Source organism: Psammomys obesus, unplaced genomic scaffold, assembly GCF_907164565.1.
Source record: "Psammomys obesus unplaced genomic scaffold, mPsaObe1.curated_primary_1811, whole genome shotgun sequence".
NCBI lineage: Eukaryota > Metazoa > Chordata > Mammalia > Rodentia > Muridae > Psammomys > Psammomys obesus.
The window spans coordinates 8,154,119-8,178,179 of NW_026596034.1; the positions used below are offsets into that span (position 1 = coordinate 8,154,119).

At 44.7% G+C, this 24,061-nt stretch overlaps 1 protein-coding gene and 1 long non-coding RNA gene across 2 annotated transcripts in view; one reads left to right on the forward strand and one right to left on the reverse strand.

The window, feature by feature from the left end:
- Positions 1–24,061, forward strand: part of Fto (FTO alpha-ketoglutarate dependent dioxygenase) — a 342,843-nt gene that overhangs the window by 295,695 nt on the left and 23,087 nt on the right. The window lies entirely within an intron of this gene.
- LOC129686902 (uncharacterized) lies at positions 4,120–22,486 on the reverse strand. Its single transcript, XR_008721712.1, has 3 exons — positions 22,200–22,486; positions 21,421–21,525; positions 4,120–4,453 (listed from the first exon to the last, which is right to left on the reverse strand). It is a non-coding gene; the product is annotated as an uncharacterized LOC129686902 (long non-coding RNA).

A 24,061-nucleotide genomic window follows, 5' to 3' on the forward strand; every position in this document is an offset into this window, starting at 1 on the left:
TGGTAGTCAGCCAAAGATGGCCTCTGATGACCCATCTTCCCTGCTATTCAAAGCCTATATAAGCCCATCCCTTTTAATGTGAGCTGGATTTGCTGGGTCACTTTCAGTGAATAATGTACTAAGAGATAATGTGCTCACCTGCCAACAACACTTTGTGCCTGGACCAGTCACTGTAAGGGAACTTGTTGTCATTTTGTGAGCAGCATATGGGGGAAGCCTTTACAGTACTAGCTCATACTGTGATTACATGGATAATGGAGACCCTGAACCAGAAATTCACATGGAAGCTGCCAGAAGATGATCCCTCTTAATTTAAGCTATTACTTGCAGGTGGGGTGGGGGGAGTGGTCATCCAGTAATGAACACACTAGCCAGTTAGAGCATATATCAACCCATCCACATATATTCATTCATTCATTCATTCATTCACTCATTATTTATTGACTGCCAATCAGGGACTGTGCTGAGAATTCTGAGACAAAGCAAGGTTCATGCCTTCAAGGAGCTTACAGTCTGACACAGAGATGACTGGGGTGCACAGACACTTTCTCAGGTCTGTGCAGGTACAGTGGGTACACAGCAATGCAACCCAAGATGCTACAGGTCACCACATCGACAAGCTGGTCTCATAGGACCACACCTCCGTCCCCCTACACAGCACATCCTCCTTCACTGTTCTGTGGCTAGGTTAGCTTTCAGCTTAAACACTGTTCAGTATTGTATTCATTCCTGGACAAGCAGAGTGGCTCCTACAGTAGAGAGAGCACTTGAGTACACTCTCCGCCCTTGGTTATGATACTCTTGTGCTGAACTTGATTTAATTTGAGTGACTCTTGCCAGTCTCAGTTTTCTTTGCTCTCCCCTGGTCTCTGTCATTCACACTCCATTTCCTTCCTAGAAAATGATAGAATCAATGATAGAATCTCTTGATAGAATCAAGCAGCTTATTTTTAAAGGGACATGCGTGGAGATATAGTGTAGTGGTTGGGTGCTTGCCCAATGTGCCCAAGGGCCCTATGTTCAGTCCCCAGACTCCCTAGTATTGCAAAATAGATACATGAGGGAATAAAAAGGTAGGTTGATCAATTAATTACATACGATTATCTTTTTTTTTAAGTTATTGTTTTGAGACAGGGTCTCATGTAGCTCGGGGTAGTATCAAACCTGCTGCAAAGTCAAATGATGACTTTGAATTTTTGGTCTACCTACCCCGACCTCCTACAGAGCCTGGCCCATTGGATTAACACAGTATTCTGGGGTGAGTCATGCTCTGGACTAAGCTACATCCACCTACAGAATACATCTAAGGAATGTCATGCAGATAGAGCCCACACAACAAGCCTTAATCCACGGATGGCATCAATAGATGACATCTCCTTAGGGACCATCCTTCGGGATGAGCCTATACTAGACCCATTTTCAGGGCCTTGTCCCCTATAAACAGAGGCTTCCCTGCACCCTGGACCATGGGGTGTGGCCAACTTAAGAGCCTGCAAATGAGGTATAAAAGGCAGCTCTTGTGGCCCTACCCTCTCCATCCTCAGGGCAGTAGAGCTCAGATATAGGACCAGGCACCACAGAGGCTCAGTAATACAGTGAAGATGAGCCAGACTCCCATGGCCTCCAAGGGCAACGAAAGCAGGCAGGTCCTTTCCCCCTCTGCTGCAGGCCACAGTGAGAAAGCAGTAAGATGCTGGTACTATCCTGCAAGGTACCTGTTGTAAGTGGACAGAAGGAGAGAGTTTAAGAGAGACATCCAGGAATATTTGGCTCCCCCCTATCTCCTATGCTCAGATATGACAACAATGGAAAAATTGTTTGTGTCTAGGGCCGCTATACGTTTCCTTAAAAAGAATTCTCCCTCTGTACCCTGGCACTGTGTGGCTTTTTGTTGTGGAGGTAGTTGCTTTAAATAGGAGAATGTGTGAGAGGAGACTGCATAAAAGATGGACTTGTTTTATATACGGGATATTGCCTGTCCTTCAGATCTATGTGCCTCGCTTATGGGATGAACCAAGTAGGAGAGATAAACTAATATTTTGTATAAGCTCAGCCAGACAATACGGATGATAAAGATGTTTCATCTTCTTATGCATGCAGAAAATATGAAAAATCGTAGTTTACACATATTTGCTCAATTCAAGTGTAAAATTGGGCCCCTCGATTGCCCTGGGCCACAGTGGCTGCGTTAAGGAAGCTCGATTTACCTTGCAGCTGAGTGAAAAATGATCAGAATATTAGACTCATCTAGCCCACATTAAGGAGCCATTGCATTTCCCGACAATTTTATGCTATCTCAATATGAAAACAGAGCAATTTCAACTCATATCAGGTTATGATCGGCAATTACAGTTGCATAATTCACCTACCCGGCTCTTTGCAGGGCCTTTATTTTCCCTCTTGGTGACATTCCTGAGAAAGTGCCTGATAAAAATGTCATATATCATCCCGGCTTTAGAACTCGTGAGGGGGTAATCTGCCATGCCTTGCTGAGCCCATATTCATCACTGGAGTTTTGACTTGGAGGGGTCATGGCACTCATAATTTCCTGTTTGATATTGTCCTCGCCAGCTCTGACAAGGGCTGTAAACGCTCAGTTGTAGGCGGTGGTTAAGCTCTGTGCCAGTGGGGGCTCATCAGCAGCAATAACCGAGCATTACTGTGGCTTGTGCTGTAGTTGGCCGTTTCGAAGATAATTAGATTTGATGTCAACATTTCTTTATCACCTGCATCCTTTGTGCATCTGTGTGTCAAGTTGTTATTTCCGGATTTATTAGCACCCTCAGAGCTACTCTCTATCTGTCAGCCTGTGTGCTGTTTGTGTTGACAGTTGTAAAGTTAATTACTGGTACTAATGAGCAGCGGGCTTTTGGTGGACATGGCGTTTTGGACATTTAAAACTGTAATTAGTGTTTTTTTCCTTGTGTAGTGCTTCAGTAAAAAAAAAAAAAAAAATGTTCTCCTTCTATTCCATTTTGACATTCTGTGTGCAGTCAACTTATCTTTTATTCAAAGGCTCCAAAACTCAGTTCTGTTTCTTTTTAAAGTAGACTTCCTTTCCATTGTATCTCCATGAATAATTTCTTTTGTTCTTTGCTTCTCCTCCAGCTTGATAATGTGGCCATTCCTTATGCCTTAAGGATTAAGGATTGGGATGACAGACTGTTCAGAAATCAAGCTGGGTGATGGCTGGCCCCAGCCCAGACACTGAACTACAAGTTTCCCTCTTGGTTCTTTGCCCATCCCACTCTGGGTTTAGCAGAGTCAGCTAGCAGAGCGGGCCAGACAAAATGAAAATGTAATAAACAATTCTCCAGAAGAATAGTAAAAGCTAACTTGGTGAGGGGGTGGGTGGGTGATGGTGATGGTAGTGATAGTGATGGTAGCCAATGATCTACCGACGACCCTGATTAAAACTCGCAAGGGTCAGTGCTGTTATCTCTGTTGCACAAACGGGGAAACTGAGGTTTAGAAGCAAGATCTAAAGTGGAGGCTGTGCTAGGACTCTGCTCAGTGCCGTACCCGCTCTCCCATAAATACAAAGTATGTTTTCAAGAGAATTAGCAGACTCCAGGGGAGTGTATGCTAAGACAACAAAAAACAATCACTTACTGAATCAGACTTGCTCATTTGTGTTTCCCTCCCAGTTGCAGAGGGACGATAGTTTCAGTGTTGGGGCAATTATCTCTGGCATGTACTTTATGGAGGTATTTTGTTTGGTCTATTGCGGCTGCGAAGCACCACTCCCTTGCTGCTCTTCATATTTACTTTCTATTCATCATTATCTGCCATTTTGCTAAATAACTATCCTTCGAGGACATAAATCATCTATAAAAATACTCTCTCTCAGAGAGAATTTCACCCTGGCACTGCAATGATGAGATAACCATTTTCATCTCTTGTTGAAGCATTGAGATTTATTGGCTTTCGATGGGCAACAGCCCCGGCATCACTCTCTGCTCCACAGACTCCCACTTGCATTTATTCTGATTGCATTTAGCCATTCAAAATGGAGCTCTAGGAATCCCTTGAGGGTCCCTCCCCAGCCTGGGTGGGGTGTTATTACTTTATATTAGATAAGGAAAGGACACACAAAGAAACATGCGGTGATTCGGATGATTTTTTATTTCCGTTTAGCAGTGATGACAGAATGTCATAGTGAAATGACTTCAAAAGTCATTTTTCCCCACTGCCCTGGTTCTGCAGCCTTGTCCCTTGAGGGCTCTTCCATTGTACAGCGTTATTAATTCTGCTAACTTTCAGACTTCATTGCTGACAACAGGCCTCTTGGCTTTCGCAGCCTATTACATTAAATTTCCCATCAAACCATGTCAGCCTCTGAGGTCACAGATTTCGAGAGAAGCTTTAGATACTTTGCCATCTGACTTCACGGGCAGGTGTTTTCTAAATTGCTTTTAGGTTTGTTTTTCCAGTGTCAGAAATCAGCTTGAACCTATTTTGAAAAAAAAAAAAAAAAAAAAAAAACCTCAGCCAGCGAGTACTCATCGGGGTAAGAACAAAGCTGAGTTTGAGGCAAGTATGTTTATGAGTGTGCGCCTGCACACATGCTCTTGTATTTCACTTGACCTTCCAAAGGCAAAGCCAAGCCTTCCAGCCCACCTTCTTCCCAGCCCCGCCTGGCAAATGATGTCTTGTTGAGTACCTGTTTTCCTAACTCTTAGTGAGGCCCCCAAATACAATGTGACTGCCCTGCTCAGCTCTGCTGACCTTGATTTGGGAGCTCTGTGAAACCATTGAGTACCATTAGAAAACTGTGCAGGGCAAGCCTAGGAAATTGATTGTGTACCTGACTGAGTACCAGCAGCTCTGATGGTAGCATCCTCACCTCCTGGCAGTACGTTTTCAGGCTATTCCCTGATGTGTTAGTTTTGCATGCTGTTGTGGAATTAAAATAAAGAAAAAGCAAAAACTTTCTTTCTGAGGAACATAGCCACAGGCATCCACGTTGGCTGTCAAAATTACATTTTGAAGGAAGACCACGGAGGAAAATGGAACTAGGCCTCCATTTAAAAACAGAAAAGAAATGAAATGTTATTTTTGAAGCAGTCAACTCATGAAAATGATTACAAATCATTTGGCAAACCAAAGTGCCCCTGAATCTTATTTACTCTTAGTTCCAGTTTGGAATTTCTGTTCCCAGAATGACGCTAAACATCTCAGCTTGCCACTTCAGTTCAGATTTACAGGCATTGCAGTTCCCAGCCCTCCATTCCTTCACTGTGTAGTACATGTCATCGGGGGAGGAGGGCTCCAGGGGGCAGGGACTTTAAGAGGGAGATCTCCCTTCCACAGTACCAAGCATCCACACCTGCCAGGGACACACCCAAGAGAAGAGAGAGTGACAGAGCTTGGCTCCTCACAGAAAGCCCACAATTCCCTCTGTCCTGCCCCCTTTCCCTTTATAATTTGTAGACTAGTGAAAGCTGTTCTCAGCTGCACCCATCATTAGCCAGCTCTACCTGCAGGAGGAGATGTGGGCCCGGTGATAGCCAGAGAAGGATGAGTGAGGCAAGGCAGTGTCGCCGTTTCCGTCTGCTAGCAGCCAAAAGGAGAGAGAATCATTTGTGGCACTCTGGGGACAGTTTTGTCACCCTGACAGTAATGCTGTTATGCGCTGGCTTGACACACAGGATGAATCCATAAAGACAGATAAGTAACTGTGAAAGTGGCTGGGGATCAGGCTGAGTGCCACCACTCACCTGCAGTGACAAATAGATAGTCATGAAGGATTGGAAATCCTGCCCAACACGGAGATCTGTCAGCGAGGAGATGGACTGCCACCCTGGTAACCCAGGCCGCTCCAGTGCAGTGGGCGTGCACGCACACACGAGCCCCTGGGGTGTTGGAAGAGGTTAACTCCAGAGCCCGGGGGTGACTCTCCTGAGGGTGTGTGCTGATGTGGGAGAAGAGAGGAGCATTTCAAGGCTGCATCTCTGGTTTCCGCCCCAAAACGGTGGGTGCTGCTCTGTTTATTGGTACATTCAGGCACACTTGTTTAAGAAGCACTGGCTGGTTTCCATTTTTTTCAGGGATTTTTCTCATACCAATAGGGGTCCCCATCTGCAAATCAAATGAGTTGGGTTGTGATGGCAAACAGAGTATTACTGCTAAGCCGCTGACATTGGTGGCAGAAGCAGGGAGCCGAGTTTATCTTCATGCCAGGAAGGTTTGCCATGCTGAGTGGGAATCTGCTTTGCTTCAGCGAAAGAAATTCAGAGGGAGTCAGTGCTGGACCTGTTTCCCATTCATTCAGGCTACAGAGGTAAAACGCACTCTTTGCAGTTTTAGAGTCCCTGGTATTAGGCAAAATTCCATCTTTGTTTTAGTTATTATCGAGTCACGAACTTCTGGCAGTGTGGTAGAATCTTCCTGGAGAGCTGTAAACCCATGTGAAGTGGAAAGTAAACCCAAGTGGTTAAGAGTGAATCCTTCTCCAGGGCCCACACAGCATTAGGCACTGGGGACTGGAGCAGCTGCCGAGTTTTTGTTTCCCTCTCATTAGAAGAAGTGTTTCGACCCCAGAGCAAGCATAACTGCGTCTGAATCCAGAAGCTTCAAGTAGGATGGCCCCGGATCTTCGAATTGGGTGGGAGGGACGGGAGGACAGGCACAAAGGATGAGTCTAGTGTCTCTGCTATGGCAGCCATCGGGAAGATGGTAGGTGTACAGTCCCAAGACCTGCCAAGTCCTTGTTCTGACTGCTGGAGTTACACACCTATGCTCCCAGGCCCTGCCAAGATCGTGTTTTGGGGAAAAGCTTATAGGAAGGAGCTTGCTTTTTACCAGGTGAGTCCCCTCCCCCTATTGCATTGCTATCACTTCTGCCCCATGACCTTGTCATAGAAGTCCCCTTGATTTGGGCCTATATGCCTAGCTTAATTTGGAGCCCTAGGGGAGCACTGCCTCTTCTCTTCAGGGTGATATGGATGTTGCTTCTTCCTGATGCTATGTAGCAAGCTGTGAAGTAGATATTTCTTTAGAAAACCCCAGCCTCCTTCTCTTTAGTCTATTGCTTTTTTTTTTTTTTTTTTAACTGAGAATGTGTTAAAGTGATTCAGCTGCAATGAAAGCATTATTTGCTTGACCCTGAGTTCTTGGTGTGACTTGTTTTGACCCTATCATTCTAACTGTGATTTAAAGTCTGAATTTCAAGAAGCCTTATTAACGATGTCAATTTGTGCACCAGAATGGTAAATGTTCCCATGAACTTTGACTCCTGAAGGAAATTCTATTTTAAAAGAATAAAAGATTTTCCTGATAAATATGTTCCTCATTTGGGGCTAATACTTTTGGTGTGAGCGTGGGGCTGAAGAAAGGCTCTGCCATTGCCTGACCCCACTTGCTCCCATATATTGGGAACATTTTACAGCCCCCCCCAACCCCAGCATTAGAGTTTTATTTTACCAAGAACACTTTCATAATGGGTTATAAATCTTCCTGTGCACAGCTGATTAAATAAGCCTCAACATGAATTAAAAAGAGGGTCAGCTACTTGCCACCAGGGGTGACAGGTAAGACCGTCAGGTAAGCATCAGGTCGTGTTTTTATTAACTCAGGAGCCAGGGTCACATCACTTCTTGGGGCAGTCTGAAGAAATGGGAGTAAGAAGCTGTTCCCTGGCTGTGCGTTTACTTGGAGTCAGAAGACTTATCCCAGATGCCTTGTGCTCCCTTCCACCTGTTCTCATTGGCCACTGTGGGTCACCAAGGCAAAGACACTGAGGACAGAGCTGGCAAGCTGTGCTGGCACCAGCCCCAGACACTACCCATTGCCCTTGGCTGCTGCTCTTCTGTGCACATGTCCGCTTGGTGGTGAACACTGAGGACCAGCGTTTGTCAATGAAAAGTGTTAAAAGTTGCCAATTTCTCCCATTTTAGCTCCAGTCTCTTCTCAGTGAGAATGCTTTGAGGGAGGCCTTTCTTGTGGACAGTTTAACTAACCTTGGGGGAGGGCCTCACCAAGCACGAAGCTGGTGGTGGAGGAAGCTGCACCACATGTAGAGAGGGAAAGTTATTTCTGAGAAAGGTGAAGTTGTTTAAAATGACCTGTTTTGCCCTTGCGTAGGGGTCACAACATTGTACCTGTTGTGATTTGATTGTCAAGTGTTTCCCACCCCCACAGATGCTGATGTTGGATACGTAGTGTCTAGTCTAAGAAGCTTGGGGAAGGTTCTGGACACTTTACTAGGCAGGGTCTAGGCAGAGGCAGGAGGTCACGGGGGCAGGGCAGCCTTTGGAGGTTGTATTTGATGCTCAGATCCTTCCTGTACACGCTTTCTGCCCACCACGAGGTAAAGAGCCACTGCTTCCACAGGCCACAATCACAGTGATGTCCCACACAAGCTTGGGAGACAAACATCTTCTGCAGCACTGAGTCATAAGGACCCTCCCTTCCGTGTTCTTGAAGTTATTTTGGACGCAGCTGCTCAAAGTAATGTCTGTGCTACCCCTATAGACTTGAGACTCCTTCTCCGTCCCAGTCTCTCGCCCCTCTGGTCTGAGCGACTCTGAAGACTTCTGGAAGCTGACGGGAGGACAGATGAGAGGGGAACCCCTTGTGAGTTGGCTGGCCTCTTGTGCACGGCATTTCTCTTGATCCTCACAGCCCAGTGAGATGAGCAAGGCAGCTGCACTTTCCTGGGGTAAGGGTTTGGTGAGGAGGAGAAGCTCCGGCCTGGCGTATCTCTGCAGTGAGGGCTTCGGTTGGAAGTCACCATCCAATTTGTACTATCCCAGAAAATAGCCATCAGCAGCATTTTTCTGGATCCCTAACAACAGTTCCCAAAGTAGGAGGCGAGGTAAGAATGTCTCTGCTTACACATGGGAACCCTGAAGTTCAGGGAGGCTAACTCTCTCTTGGGGGAACACAGCAGCTGATGAGTGACACAGTTAAGACTGCATCCCAGGTCTTTTGACTCTTAGACCAAAACCTCTTCCATTACACTAGGATTAATTCCACAATCATGAAAATCTCAAGAACAAAGCAAATCTTAAGTCTCTGTATAGCTTCACTCCTAATATAACTCCAAATTCCCATGTCAATCATGTTGCAACTCCCCGGGGGAGATGTGTGAGGAGTAAGCTTCCCTTTGAAGACTGTTCAAACCAGGCCAAGGAGGGCGTTGCCCTGCACCCAGTGCATGCTCAGCAGCTAGCTTGGTGGAGATGGTGACTCTGGACTTGGGTTCTGGCATTGGCTGCCTTTTGCTGACTCATGCCCTGGGTGTCTGCAGAGGTGCCCACTGGCAGGAAGCTTCAGCCATGTGGAGGAAGAGCATTAAGTGTAGGTAACAGCCAGCCCAAAGTATCCCCACCAGGAGAACAGGAAGCAAGTGTTTGACCATGCCTCCCAGCAAACGCTGAAGGCGGAACTGTGGAAACTCCCTCTCTCCCTGCAGAGGAGCTCGGATCACAGGGGAAGTCGCTGCACAGCCGAGTGTGCGGCACTCGCAAAGGTCAGGCTTTAATTACATGCGCAGTTAAATGGAAATACTGTAGAGAGGTCACGCTCATATTTCTTTGGCCTTCATTAATGTTATTGCTCTGTCACTTTCCCTCTCCTTGGGTTTTTAAACGAAAGCTCCTTTAGAACATTTTAAAGGATTATTTGTTTGTAATTGTTTTTACCTCTGGAAGGAGAGGTTGGATTTTTGGTGTGGAGGTTATTTTTGAGGGGGAAGCTAATAGATAAAAATAAACTTTGCCAGTGTATCCCTTGCTAAATTTATTTTAAACCTTGTGCTTTTTATAGTCTTACCTACTAATGCTTTTGATTAAAACACAAGCAAAAACCAGCCAACACGAACAGGTTGAATGCCACATCTGTGCAGAAGATAGCAGCTCACTTATTTATGGCTCAAAGAAATGGAGCCTAAATTAAGCGAGCTATTGCTGGAGAGTGGATAAGCGACCATTATGAATTATCCTTAATTATAGCGATTTCCTAAACTAATAAACCTGCTAAATCTTTATTGCAAAGGTTAGTTTACACAGTGCATTTAAAATCCGCATGTGCTCCGCATCAGCCACCAGCTGTCTGACAGTGTGCTGCTATTTCGGTGAGTGTTCACATAAATTTTATGTTGGTTATATTAACAGTCAGTCCATATCACTACCCACAGATGCCAGTAGACATAAAAACTGCTCTCTAGTGAGCCTAAATATCCCTAGAAGCTAGTTGTGTCTAATGTTCCATGTAGTATTTGTACGTGAAAGCACCAGATTGGAGGGTTATTTACAGATGAATATTTCAATCCAGTTAGTTCATAGAGGCCTACTTAGCCTTCTTCGGCGGCTTATTTGTATGCTAAATAATTCACCAAAGGTTCTTGTGTACTCTCTATAGTAGTTTCTATGAAATGTAAACAGGGAGCCAACTTTGGGTGTTCAAAAGGCTAAGCAGCTGTGTGTTTAAATGCAGGTCAGAGCCGAGCATGCCGCCTTGCCCACGGGCTGCCACTCACTCTTAGACATTCCTCCGTTTTGTTTTGTTGTTGGTCTTTTGTTGTTTTTTTGGGGGGGGGGGTTCCTTTTTCATTCTTTTTAAATTTTTTGCCTCTTCTTTTTGTCGGTGGCAGGACTAGAGCTTGCTGCTTTTCTAGGGATTTTTTTACTGACCAGTGTTTTGTTTTGTTTTTTTAATATTTCTTTCTCATTACTACCTGCATGACATTTTCAGCTTCAGGATTAGCTCCAGCAGGGAAGAAGACACCCTTGGCTTTGAGACATTGCCTCTTAGTCCTTTGCTCTAAAGAGGACAGGTCAATCCTCTGCTCTTGAAATGCCCTTGCCCTGGCCCCCTCAACACAGACACACACACATAATTTTTTTTTTCCTGATAAATTTCTAAATCTTGAGATTGGCAAGGACAACAAGTAGGGCCTTTCTTTGTTCCTTGAAATCCCTGATTTAGTCCAAACCCTGCCCAGAAGGACAGAGAGGCAGAGTCCAGCTGAAAAAGATGCGGAACCAGGGCTAGCAGGGATCACTGGTTCTTAGCCAGGTATCAACTACCTGGTCCTATTGTTTAGTGGTTCCTGTGGCTCAGTATATATGTGAAAAATTCCTGGGTGCAAATGTTCATGATCCTCACTGCTTACCACCAAAGAAATTGGAAAACAGCCTCCTTCGTTTGCAGCCAGGCGCTGCCAAGATCACGAGAGGGTTCAATAGCAGTGCTAACTTTTTATTTAATAATATTGATTTTATCATTTTTACTACTTACAATTGGGATTGGTTGGCTGATAGTTATTTGACCTCCCTTTGTGCATGGCTGTGGAGTGCTTCGTTAAAGCTATTGACATATCTCTCTTGCCCACTCTCCTTCCAGCAGCCCATCTCCGCAAATAATATTGAGATGCAGTAACTGTTCCCTGATATTGATTTCAGATCGTGTTCATCACAGCCTTCCCGGGGCCAGGCAGAGAGCAGCAGCCCCAGTCTTGTAAACCCTTGACCGCTGCAGGCTTAAGCATCTTTCCATATTTCAAACAAGAATATCAACCATATGCATTCCCCGCAAAATTACTGAGGATAATGAAAGCATTTTTTTAACCAAGGTTATTTTTATGTATACATAATTAAACTTATCTCTTTGAGTATTACGTTGGACTTTTTCAGTAATTTTTTTTTCTTATCAGTTACATTTTATTAACTCTATCCCAGCCATATCCCGCTCCCTCATTCCCTCCCAATCCCACCCTTTTTTTTTTTTTAAAGGATGTTAGAGCTGTGTGTCCCTGGGCTGGGAGGAGGATCTCTGATTACATTTTAATCTAGGATTCAGGGCTTGGCACAGTCAGCCAGACCCAGGGCCTCTTTGACCTTCAGTTCTCAACCAGCTGGGGCCCTTCTCACCACCTGGGCCTAAGAAAGTTCCATGTTTTTGCCTCTGTAGTGTCCAGTGAGATCAGTAGGTGTTTAAAAGAATCAGGTATTTAACACTTAGAGAGTAGCTCAGTAGCTCAGTCATCATAATCTGGATATCTGGTCATGGGAAGGGTGTGGCACATCCTTGGGGTGAGTGTGCTTGTTGAGACCGTTGTCCAATGTAAAGCAAACAACGCTGGGGATTGGAATTTTCATGAGAGGAGACAATAGACAACCTGCACTTGCTGACTGTGTTAGTGATAGAACCGTTTCCTTTTCCTGTGCCCCCTTTTGCAAGTAGGAAACAGATTACTGCTCACCAGCATTGTTTTTGGAAGTGGGAAGATTAGTAAGGCTGGAACTGCAGAAGATCCCAGTCCTCCGGAATGAATGCATTAGCCAGGGTGGAAATTGACTCAGTGGCCATGCTAATCTCCACCCCAGGGGACACGGAGTGGACATGGCTGCTCTCAGCATGCACCTGCCAGTTTTCATTTTGTGAATCTGGTGGGGATTGCACCATCCTTTGCCACCACTGCACAGTATGAAATGCGTAGGAGAAGGGCTCCAGACTTAGACACACTTGGGTTTGATTTTTGGTTTCTTCTATTGTGTATTTTTCTCTGGGCCTCAGAATCCTCATCTGGAATATGGTTTTTAGAGAGGATTAAATGAGATAGTGTATGTAAGTTCTTAACCGGGTGCCCAGCATCTAAAAGAATGCCATCAATAAGTGGCAGCTGTCACTCTGGCATCTGCAGAACAATCTCCTTCTCTAACCAGAGCATAATGGGAGTTATGTCCACATAAACACAGTCCACAGAATGGGCAAGTGTGGGGTTTTGTGTCACACTGTTTTGTTTTCCTGTTTGTTCCTCCAGAAACCCAAGCAAGGCTCCACTGAGTCTTCTGGTGTCTCACACACACCCCACACTTCCCAGGTCAACCTCACTTTTTATAGCATCCTTTAATGCAATTTGAATTTTTATTTGTTTTTAAATAAATGAAAACTCTTTTCCTCGAGGCTTTTAAAACTCAACTTGTTTGTTTGTTTGTTTGTTTGGTTGGTTGGTTGGTTTGTTGGTTTGAAAAAATGCCTTGGAGGCATGTTTCTATGAACATGATCACTCCATTCACAGTTCTCTGGCATGGACTCTTCCTGCCCACAAACACACATACAGATGCCCACATACACCTCCTATCTAACGCATCATCCTAGAAAGCACTGGAGACCTGACAGGAATTCTCAGAATACCACATGTTTGTCATGGAGTCGAGTCTGACATTCTCAGGCATTTTTTTTTCCTGTCGGAAGGGTTGGATGCCCTTTCTAACACTGAGGCTGGCGTGGATTCTCCCCACAGGCAGCCATCTTCAGAGCTGAAAGCAATGGGAAAAGCAGCGAAATTAGAGACTTTACACAGTTGCCAGAACCTGCTTAATGAGAGACAGCGAACATTTTTTCAGGCTACTGAACTTCTGAAACATGACGATCCGAGCAAATGAAATCATGGTACCTTTCATTGTAGCTTAATTGGACTCAAAGTCAGTGAGAGAGGCTGCTGAAAGCTGCATTGAGGGAGACAGACAGGAGTCAGAGGCACATTCGGCCCACACAACACAGCTCGCAGCTGCTCATGCTCTGGACTTACTTTCAAGACTGACTCTTCTGGTCAAGAGAGAGGCAACAGCCGCAGACAAAAGCTGAGAATACAAGGCAGGCCAAGCACTGGCCTTGTGAGTGGCATGCTGTCACCCTGAGTTGTGCATTTGAAGTAGCTCAACCTCGTGGCAGCCAGTTCAGGCCAATTTATTTTAAAGAGGCAAAAAAAGTGAAAGAAACTTGGGCCCTCTCTTCTGCCTGTTAGAGTGTCAAGATATCCATGTCAGGGAGTGCTGTTAGCAGAAGGCTGGGGATGGGCTGAGCATAAACACTAACAAGGGTAAAGCTAAGCATGGCCTCCTGTTGAGTGCAGCTAAATGGCAACCCCAGCCGAGTAGCCCAAAAGAAGCAGAAAATTACCATAGCTGTCAGGACCAGGACAGAAAATGGATGGGAGTGTCAAGGAAGATGTGGGGTTGGAGGGCACAGTGGGAAGAAGCAGATCATCTCGGTACATGCTTGTCCGAAGTCAGATCCCTTCTTTGCACGGGAGGAAGAGCACAGTGACTTCCTTGTTTGAAGCCCGTGTTTTGGAATTCTCCAGGTTGAAGCTAGCCCCATACTCTCAGCCTCATCCCATCCAGCCATTCCACCTGGCCACTTGACACACTTTTACTGTCATTATGGCTGTAGGCTTAGCCAAGTACAGCTAGGAGAGTGGACAAATTGGGGGATTGCATGTAACAGACCATCCCGGACATTGATTTTTGAAGGTTCATTAGATAAATGCTGACATCACAGACTGATGTCTCTTTAAACCAGTACCTCATGCAGGACCATCGGGGGAATCGGAAATATTGATGTAACATGTTTGAGCAGAAGGCCCACTGGAGAATTCCCCAGCCTAAGTGGGATCCATCAATTTAGGCTTTCTTTAATTATTCTAATTCTGTGCATCTCGTTGGAAGGAGGCTTGGCGCGAAGAAGTGCCGAAGCAGTTTGTATAGGGGATGCTGCCCTGGCTTTAGGATCAAAGGAAAGCCAAATAGGATACCCATGCCTATTTTTCATTGTTTTGAGCTGCTGTTTAGTAATTAAAATTTTGATCATAGACTAATTTTCTCATACAGTGTGGCTATTGCAATTGACAAGGGACTGATTAATGGGCCAACCCTGGGGCCAGGAGGCTGCTGGGTTGCTCTCTTGTGGAAGGCATGCCGGCAAAATAAAGTTGATGGTTTTGTTTGTGTTTAACCCTTCACCTTGGCACTATCAATAGATTGAAGACATCATTTGTATCTGCAAGTGTTTCTTTAATTAAGACCTTCTAAAAATCTTTCCTATCGATTCATTCCATTATCTTATTGATTAGCTGCAGTGGATCATGTACTTGGTCTTCAGTGGAAGGCAGCATTCCCTGCTGGCTGATATGACTACACATGCAGAGGACAGGCATCCTAAGCAGGTGCCCAGGGCTGGCAGAGGCAGCTCTCATTTTAATGAGGCGTCTGCAGTGGCCCAGCCAGCTCCACCAAGAAAGCCCATTGTCTCCTGCTGGAGAAGCAACCAAGCTGAAAGGCTCCTTCCTCTCCGGTGGCTTCCTGGGAACAGTAGCAGTCTTAAGTGAGGGAAGAAGCCGACGTCTGCTCTGCACTGGAACTTGAAACGCTTGAGCTCTGAAATAAGAGCACACTCAGAAACCCACTGTGAGACTTGGGCCACGCTGGCTGATGAGCATGCTTTGCCCTGCTGTAGCTTGCACCCCTCCCCCTTCTTTCCAGCCATCCCCATGGTGGTGGTGGTGGGGGCTCTGAAGGGCTTTGCATTTCAAAACTGCTGCCCCTGAGTCAAGCAGAAGAATTGTCCCATTTGTACCTTCCTCCACAGGACATGGACCCCAAGTATTAAAAATAAAGAGATGTGGAGAGGTATATGGTTTGGCAGTTAAGAGTACTAGCTGAGCTAGGAGTGGTAGCACATACCTTTAGTGCTAGCACTTGGGAGACAGAGGCAGAGTCAGGCAGATCTCTGAGTTTGAGGGTAGCCTCGTCTACAGAGAGAGTTCCAGGACAGCCAGGGCTATACAGAGGTGCCTTGTCTAAAAAACCAGAGAGAGAGAGAGAGAGAGAGAGAGAGAGAAAAGCACTGGCTGCTCTTCCTGTGGACCTGGGTTAAATTCCCATCTCCCACATGGTGACTAAAAACATCTGTAGCTCCAGTTCCAGAAGATCAGGTGACCTTTTCTAGTCTCTGCAGGTACCATACACACACACACACACACACACACACATACAGACAACATGGTATACAGAAATGCAGGCAGGCCAAACACCCATGCATATAAATAAAAACTTCTAGGTTAAAAATCTCAAAACCTTTTTTTAAAACATGAAGAGTCATGTGGCCAGACTAGTTCTTAAATTTGATGCTTTAAAAAATTCTTCAGCACTGGGGCTGGCTTGATAGCTCAGAGCCTAGAAGAACTTACCTCCAAGCCCAATGGACTGACGAACAGCCTGAGTTCATTCCCCAGAACCCACATGGTGGAAGGAGAGCACTGACTTCTACAAGTTGAGTTCTGACCTCCGTGTGCATGCACGTGCTCACACTCAGACACAAATAAACAGAGAAATGTAAAGTTTCAACTTGCAGGGAGAAAAACCAAAAAAGACACAAAGAATTATCATGGCTGAAGGAAGAGTTCTTTTGTTTATTTTTATTTTACGTACATGGGTGTTTTGCCTGCACATATGTCTGTGTGAGGGTGTCGAATCCCCTGGAACAGGAGTTACCGACAGTTGTGAGCTTCCATATGGGTGCTGGGAATTGAACCAGGCTCTCTGGAAGAGCAACCAGTGCTCTTAACCACTGAGCCATCTCTCCAGCCCCTGAAAGAAGTGCTTTTTAAAGGCAGTAGAATGCATAGAAAGCAAATGTGGTCATAGAAAAGGCAGAGAAAACACAGGGCACGTGTTGGTGTTGAACCAGCAACCAAGCTATCAGCCCTCCAGAACTTTGCTTTTACTCCTCACTTCTCCAGGTCCCCATTCCTCACTTCCACACCTTTATAAGTAGATCACAGAGGTGGCCTTCTCAGGGGACCACACACTATTTTATGGAGTCCAGCAGAAGAGGGCCTGGTGATACTGGAACAATGGTCAGGGAATGGACTAAGTAAAGAATACAGTGTCTCTCTGTTCTGCTGTGAAACTTTTTAGCAAATAGTTAATATCAGTGTCAGAATGAACAGCCCTGAGATCTGAAACATCTACTAAGAAAGGCCACATTTCAGAACTATGTGGTCCCAGTGTTAATGCTTCTTTAAAGTCACTGAAAACGGGCCATCATAAAGTCCTCCCTCCTATGCTTTGGGGTAGAGAAGGTGAGGTGGTAATATTGGGGAGAGCTCTCTCTCTGTCTTTTAAACAGGAACAAGTAAAATATTCCCACTTATAGAATTTCAAAATCAAAACCGACTGCAAAATAGTCAGGTCTGCTTCATGCTTCTCCTTTTGGCTGTCCTGTGTCCATGGAGGCTTAATATAACAGACCAGACAATTTTCCCAGGCTTCTGTGGTCACCCTAACTGCTGTTCTGCCCCTGGAAACATTTTGAAGTGCCTTTTCCAGATTTCTGTGAGATTTGTGGTAGTGAAGATTCCCCCAGACTCTCCTCCCAACCAGAAGCTTGCTCAGCCCCAACAGTGTTCGTCAGAAGTCAGATAAATGATTCACAGAAAGTGGTGGGAACCGTTTTCAGTGCTCAGGATTTCTAAATTTGCTTTTCTAATTAACTGTCTTAGACTGAGATGTAATCTGCACTAATTGAAAACATTTCTTGAAAATTCAGATATGTACAACACATAAGCCTCCGGCAGCCCTGCTGCCCTGAGGTACCATCACGCATATGTTACCATAAAGAAAAGTTAGGACCACAATCTATGATTTGCCTCCTGCCTCTCCCCTCTTACTGTACAGAGCATGAGGAATGTTTGCATTTGTTTGCTTTTGCAGGGCTGGGAGTTGAACCCAGTGCTTCATGCACTCAACGCAGATGCTCTGTCCCTAAGCCCGGTTCCCAGCCCTGGCGGTTGTTCGTAGTTTTCAGTATTAGGAACGTGAGTGCTCATGGAAACTAGACTGCCCTTGTATAGGTATGCTATTGATCTGGTTCTTGCTCCCTCTGTTGCTGGCCATCTAGCTACACACTGTTCTCTATCATGTAAGTGCTGGTCTGAACATCTTATCTGAAAGCTGTGCCAGGCTCTTTGACACCTTTGAATGATTTTCTAGAAATTAAATGACTGAGTCAACACTTGTCATTTTTTAAGATTTTGGTACTTAATTTCAAAATGTCCTTCCAAGAGGAGGAACCAGTCACATAAATTCTCCAGCAGGCTATGAACATGCTTTCTCTACCTCACTAGTACTGGAAAACATGTGTCTGGTGTGCTCATGCTCACAAAAGCTTCTGTGTGTCACTGATTCCATCCTCATCCTCTTGGTTACCAATAAAATAGAGGTATTTTCTACTGTTTTATATTTTTATTTTATGAAATGTCTATCAATCATTTTCACATTTTGTAATACTAGGCCTTTTTAAATTGATTGAGCGTAGTTTCTTTTTAATTAAGAATTGTAGCCCTTTGCTATCACTAATCAGTATAGATCGTTACAGATAATCAGACTGGATTTTCCATGTAGACATTAGTGATATTTGGAATGTTTGTTGATACTAGCAATATTAGTAATGTATTTTAAATTTTGAGAAAGAAATTGCTCTTTTGCCTCTGATTAAAAAAAAGATACATGAAAGAGAATCTGACAGTGTCAATCCAGCGTGGGTGAGTATCCCAGGCCACCACCAGCATTTTATTACAGTTGTCAGGGAAAAAAAAAAAACAACAATTTTATTGTTTTGATTATTGAGACCCAGCCACAGATCAACTGAGCAATTAAAATCTCTAAATAACACTCTCTGCATTGTCAAACAAAGGGCCGGCTCCCGGTGGAAGGGGTTTTTCTGAAGAAGAGCAGTTTCTTTAATGCCTGTGCCAGTAAATGGCTGCACTAATTGGAATATACAGAAATATTTCCCCAGTTTAACATCGCATGACACCCTAATAAGATTGTGATGACAAGCTTTTTCTTTTTATGAAAGGTGATGCTACCGTGTGCCTCTGCTGTACACAGGCTTGTGTCTTTTTATGGCATGTTATAAATGAAAAAATTTAGAAGAAAATAATCTGCTCTAAATCTTCTCTGAGTATGAGATCAGTTTTTGAAAGCTGGACAGCAGAATCCTGATTTCTGTTTTTATTGGCAATTCCTGCTATAATATATATTTTCAGAATCTTGGATTTGACTAGAAAGGGATCACAATTAAATGCATATTGAAGTGCCCAGCCTAAATCCATTAATTTACACTGGGATGTGAGGCCAGATTCCACCGAGTCTCCTAGCTCAGGTGGCCGGCTAAGAGCAAGCTTGGGACAGTTAATGACAGTCTTCCAAGACAAGTAGAACTTAACATCAATATCCCTCCCCCTGGTAATCTATGGGCCCTGGAGGTGGCACGCTCTGTGGGGTTTTGATGATTTCATGATGGCTTGTGTATATTTACAGTGTGTTTAAAATACTCTTTTTAATTATCATTTGAGTGACAAAGCTTAATCTTTTGGATCGTTATCTGCACCTCCTGGTGATGTATGTTTGTTAGGTAGCTCCAAAGAGGAAATTTAGCAAAGCCGGGGCTTTATGCCAGTAATAAGAACAGGGAGTCAATAGATGATTAACCTGCCTTTCTCCTCTTCCCGAGAATAAAGGAGTCACTTTAGAAAATCTTTACAGGTGGCCCAGATTTCTCAGAGCAGCGCCCTTGAAACATGCGAGGGCTAAGCAAAAATGAGCAGTGATTGAATTCCACAAAGCAAGTGCATACGGGAGAGAATAGCCAAAAGCGTTTGAGTGTTCTTCCAGCACACCAACAACATAATCCCCCCCCCCAAAAAAAAAAAAAAAAAAAAAAACCAGCCAGACAGCTTGTCCTTTCCATTTTCTATGCATATGTAGTTCTACATAACACATTTGTGCCTATAAACGTGTGCATGTTAAAAAGACACGTGCTTGCATATGTCTGACTGTGTTTATGTATGTGTGTGTTACACATACGTGTTGGTGTGCAGCCACATTGTATAGGCATGGATTGGGTATGTGTGCATTACTACTTGAAATTAAGTGACCTGTATCACTGGGCACTGAAGCCTGTTAGGTTCTAGGAACTAAATAAGCAGAAAATGCCTTTAAATACTTCCTTCTCTCCTGTTGTCTTATTTGAAAGAGAGTGAAGGCCAGGATTATTATTCCTTACTGCAGAGTTATAAATTGGGAGGATTTAGAATTGAACTATTGAGACCCTTGCTTGATTTTCCTGACTGAGGCATAGCCACCAGTCTCTGTTGAAAGTACTTATTTCTTAGAGTCGCCAGTGAGATGTAAAACAGAGGAAAATGACTTTGGTTAACCAGCCTCTATGATACTTGACATATGGGTTTAACTGATCATCTTCAACGATCCTGGCCTTAGAATAGAACCCCAGGATCTCTGGGTGTTGTCAGAGAAGTCTTAGAAACCCTGAACTGATTCACAGATTTAATGGGATCTGAAAGCTAATGCTGTATCTGAATAAGATAAGCATTCCTTGGCATTCCTCTGCAGTAGCCTGTGATTTTATTAACAGCTCAGAACTGAAGACCATAAATTCTACTATTGGGCAATATACTGTCCTTGGAAAGGGCGTCCTGACGGCTAAAGTACCTGTGCAGGTGCATTGTGGGATCAGAGGAGGCATTAAAGCCTGCTCAGCCCAGAACCTTTCCCATTCTGGTTTGCAGCTGGTCCTGGACTTTGCTACACATGTATTCATGGGTAAGAAGAAATACTCTGCCCAGCTACCTCTGCACCACGCTATATTTTCTGGAATACTGCTCATATAAATGCTGCTTTGAAGGCTAGGCAGTTAAATAGTACAATATAGAATTTATACAAGGAGTTGAACTAGACTGAAAATTGAACATCCGAGTCCCTCATCCAGGAAGGCAAGTGTTCATGTTTGAAAATAGATCATACACTGAAAGTGGAGGACGGTGTGGTAAAAGCAAACAACAAGGGCACAGTTGCTGAGCGGTTTGGCGTTAGAATACAGCTAGCAAGAGGCCAGCAAGGTCTACTGGCCAGAATGGCAGGCAGGCTGGCTAAGAATCCAGACTGATGGACTTAGGACAAGAAGCTGCAGGACTTAAGAGTTCTGGGTCAGAAGCTGTCAGAAAGCCAAAGTGGAGTGGCTTAACTAGAGAAAGCAGAAACCTCTTTAAGGGGAAACAAGAAGGGAAGGTAGAGACGCTAGGCTACTCCCGAAGGTTTTCATTTGGGTTTTAAGTTGGGCTAATACAGAGAAGCCTTTTACACACTTCTGGGGGTGATATTTTCACTTGACAGATGAAAATTCTAGTTCTCTTTTTAAACTATTTGGTTGAGTTTTAATCCTATTTTAGTTGAAATTATTTTACTTAACTGTAAATCAACTCTACTGAAACTAAAGAGTGAGCCCATTTGCTACTACTGATTATCCTATATCACTATTGAAAATGATTTTGTTGTAAAGAAGAGAGAGAGATGCCAGATCATCTTCTCAGCTGTCAGATCTGGTGGGTACTGGTTAGGCTTTGGAAGTGGGGTAGTACTCAGGCATAGCTCATGCAATGGGAGCCTGCTGAGTTGAACAATGAGAATAAGGTCACAAAGACATCGGGTATATAAGCCAAGATTGATGGTTGGTTCTGAGTTTTCCAGTCAGGTATGCTTCCATCTGCTCAGGGTAGAGCCAGCACAGAAGCAGAAAAAAGAAAATATGTAAGTAAACTTTACTCACCAGGGATTGATACCAAAATGGCCACTGTAAGGAGAGCCAGAGGAGGCACTCAGCAGTACTGTGAGATGGAGGAACTCATGGCACTGGCAAGTTAACTCCAAGACCCTGAATCACAACCACAGAACACAAAGTTACAGAATTATGGAGGAGACACCCTGTCTATAACCAGTTGTAGAGGGCACCTGCTCCTCTGCAGCTCAGTGACTGGGAGGGCCTGGGAATAGGTGCTGAAGCAAAGCAGGGGCCCAGACCTCATTTCTGTCGGAGGCATGTGTGTCCTGCCTAAACTGTATGGCCATTACTCAGGTATGCCAGTTTATGTCATGAAGGAATAGTGGCCCAAATAAGCAGATCTTTTATATTTCAAGGGAAGCCCGAAATTGATATTTTTGAGTAAAATTTCTATACTTTTACAGTTTACTTTTCCTTAACAGCTAATTCATACAGTAAAAAATTAGGAAAGTCAGCAGTGTTTGAGCCAAAATAAATGTGTGTAGGTATATGTGGCCCTGAAGCCACCATTTTGTTACCTCAGGACTAGAGACTTCAAAGCTCCAATTTAAAGGGGCTCCCAGGACCAACCACACCATGGCTTTCTTGCTTTGAGACATTAGAAAAGGCTAATAGTGATCGTACTTCCAGGGTAGAAGCCTCTGGCATATTAAAAGACAATGGCAATGTCACCGAGGTGCTGTGCTACTTACTGGTAATGGCTACCACTGCTGGAACTGGTGACTGGGTAGACTTTGCTTCCTGTAGCAGCTCTGTGATATGCTTACCTATTGATGACGCAACTCTGCAGAATTCTGTGGTTTTCTCAAGTTACTCCACACAGCCAAGACTCCAGGGGAAACCTCCTGTGAGACTTCAGAGCTTCCCCAGGGAGAAAAATCTGCCAATGGTTAGGGAAGCCTCCAAGTCCTACCAAGAGGCCACAGATCCTATCACCTTGGCTCTTAACCAAGGGACCCAGTCACCTCTGTGGTTTCCCCAGCAACACAGGGTAGAATGGGTTCCATAGGTGAGATTTGCTAGCAGTTTGTCCTTCCTGTTGTGCCGTTAGGGAAAGAGGACCAGCTGTGTGCACTTTGGCCTGGAGCGTTTGCGTCACCGTTCTGCTCCTGGAGAAGTATACTTTTGACTTAGGCATTGCTTGCTTAACAGACCACAAAAGTCAACATCCCTCAGCAAGTACAGCCCGTGCTTGGAGGCCACACAGGAGCCAAAGGATCCTGTTAAGGCAGGATGTTCTATGAGACCCACTACTGGAACAAGGCCCCTGTCTCTCAACCATAATGTTAATATTTAAGGGAGCCTCAGAAACTGCCTTTGAGCCAGGAAAAGTTGAGGTTATTGCTACCCCTCACCCCCTGCTTTCCAGGCACAATCTTTATAAAAAGAAAAAAGAAAAAAAATATGCCCCTCAGGGCTGAGGAGATAGCTCAGCCAGTAAAGCACTTGCCACACAAGGAGAAGGACCTGTATTTGTGTCCCCAGCACCTGTATAAAAAGGCAGGGACAGCATTTGTGAAGCAGAGGCAGGCAGATCTCTGTCAAAGGTAGAGATAGGTAGATCCCAAAAACTCATTGGCTAGCTTGCCCAGCAGAACAGAAGAGCTCTAGATTTGGTGAGACAACCTGCCTCAAAAAGTAAAGTGGAGGCTGGGGAATGGTGGCGCACGCCTTTAATTCCAGCACTCAGGAGGCAGAGGCAGGCAGATCTCTCTGAGTTCGAAGCCAGCCTGGTCTAAAAGTGAGTGAGAGATAGCCAGGGCTACACAGAGAAACCCTGTCTCAAACAAACAAAAAGTAAAGAGCAACTGAGGAAGATATCTGTCCTTGAGCTATGGCGAGGCTGCCAGAAGCCAACCTATAGAAGGGAGAGAGATTGTGTGGCTGGAAGATGTCTGCATAGACAGAAAAGTAATCAAGGCCTGTGACTCATGCATGTTCAGGTCTCATAACCTCCCCACAGGAGGCACTTAGATGGTATTTAAGTCTTTCTTCCTTGTATCCCCATTCTGTTTCCCACAACCCCCCTGGTATGTCCCATCTCTTCTTGTCCTCCAGCTCAGTCTGGAGTTGGTTTCTGTGGTTGGCTGAGCTGTTGGTAAGGCACGCAGAAATGAAACAGTCTGACACCCAGTCAGGACACACTCTTGGATAGCTGTGTGGTCCCATGACTGTCTAAATGAGCACAAGCCACATTCAGTCCTGTTCAGCTTTGGCGTCCTTGCCAAAGAAGAGGCAGACTTGAAGCAAAATAACAGACACTATAAATCATTAAATGCCCAAACATTATGAATTGTTTGGAGATGGTGGCATGCATAGGAGTAGCAGGAGGTACCTAATCAGAAGTTCCAAATGAACAGCCTCATGGAACAGATGGGCAAAGTCTGTGTACATTTCTTCATTCATGGAGGAGGGACCATTATTTAAATTTATATACAGTGGAAGCCACTGGAACCCCATGCTGATGATTAAACCTGATGGTCAGAGCCTCCAGATGTGCCAAACAGTCACCTTCTCAGGTCATCTGCCAACAGAGACACCACATGGGAGTTGACTCCACAGGACTGTTAGTCCCGCTGGGTCAGGGGGACAGCAGAGACCAGCCCCTCTTTTCTCCTCAAGTCCTGGG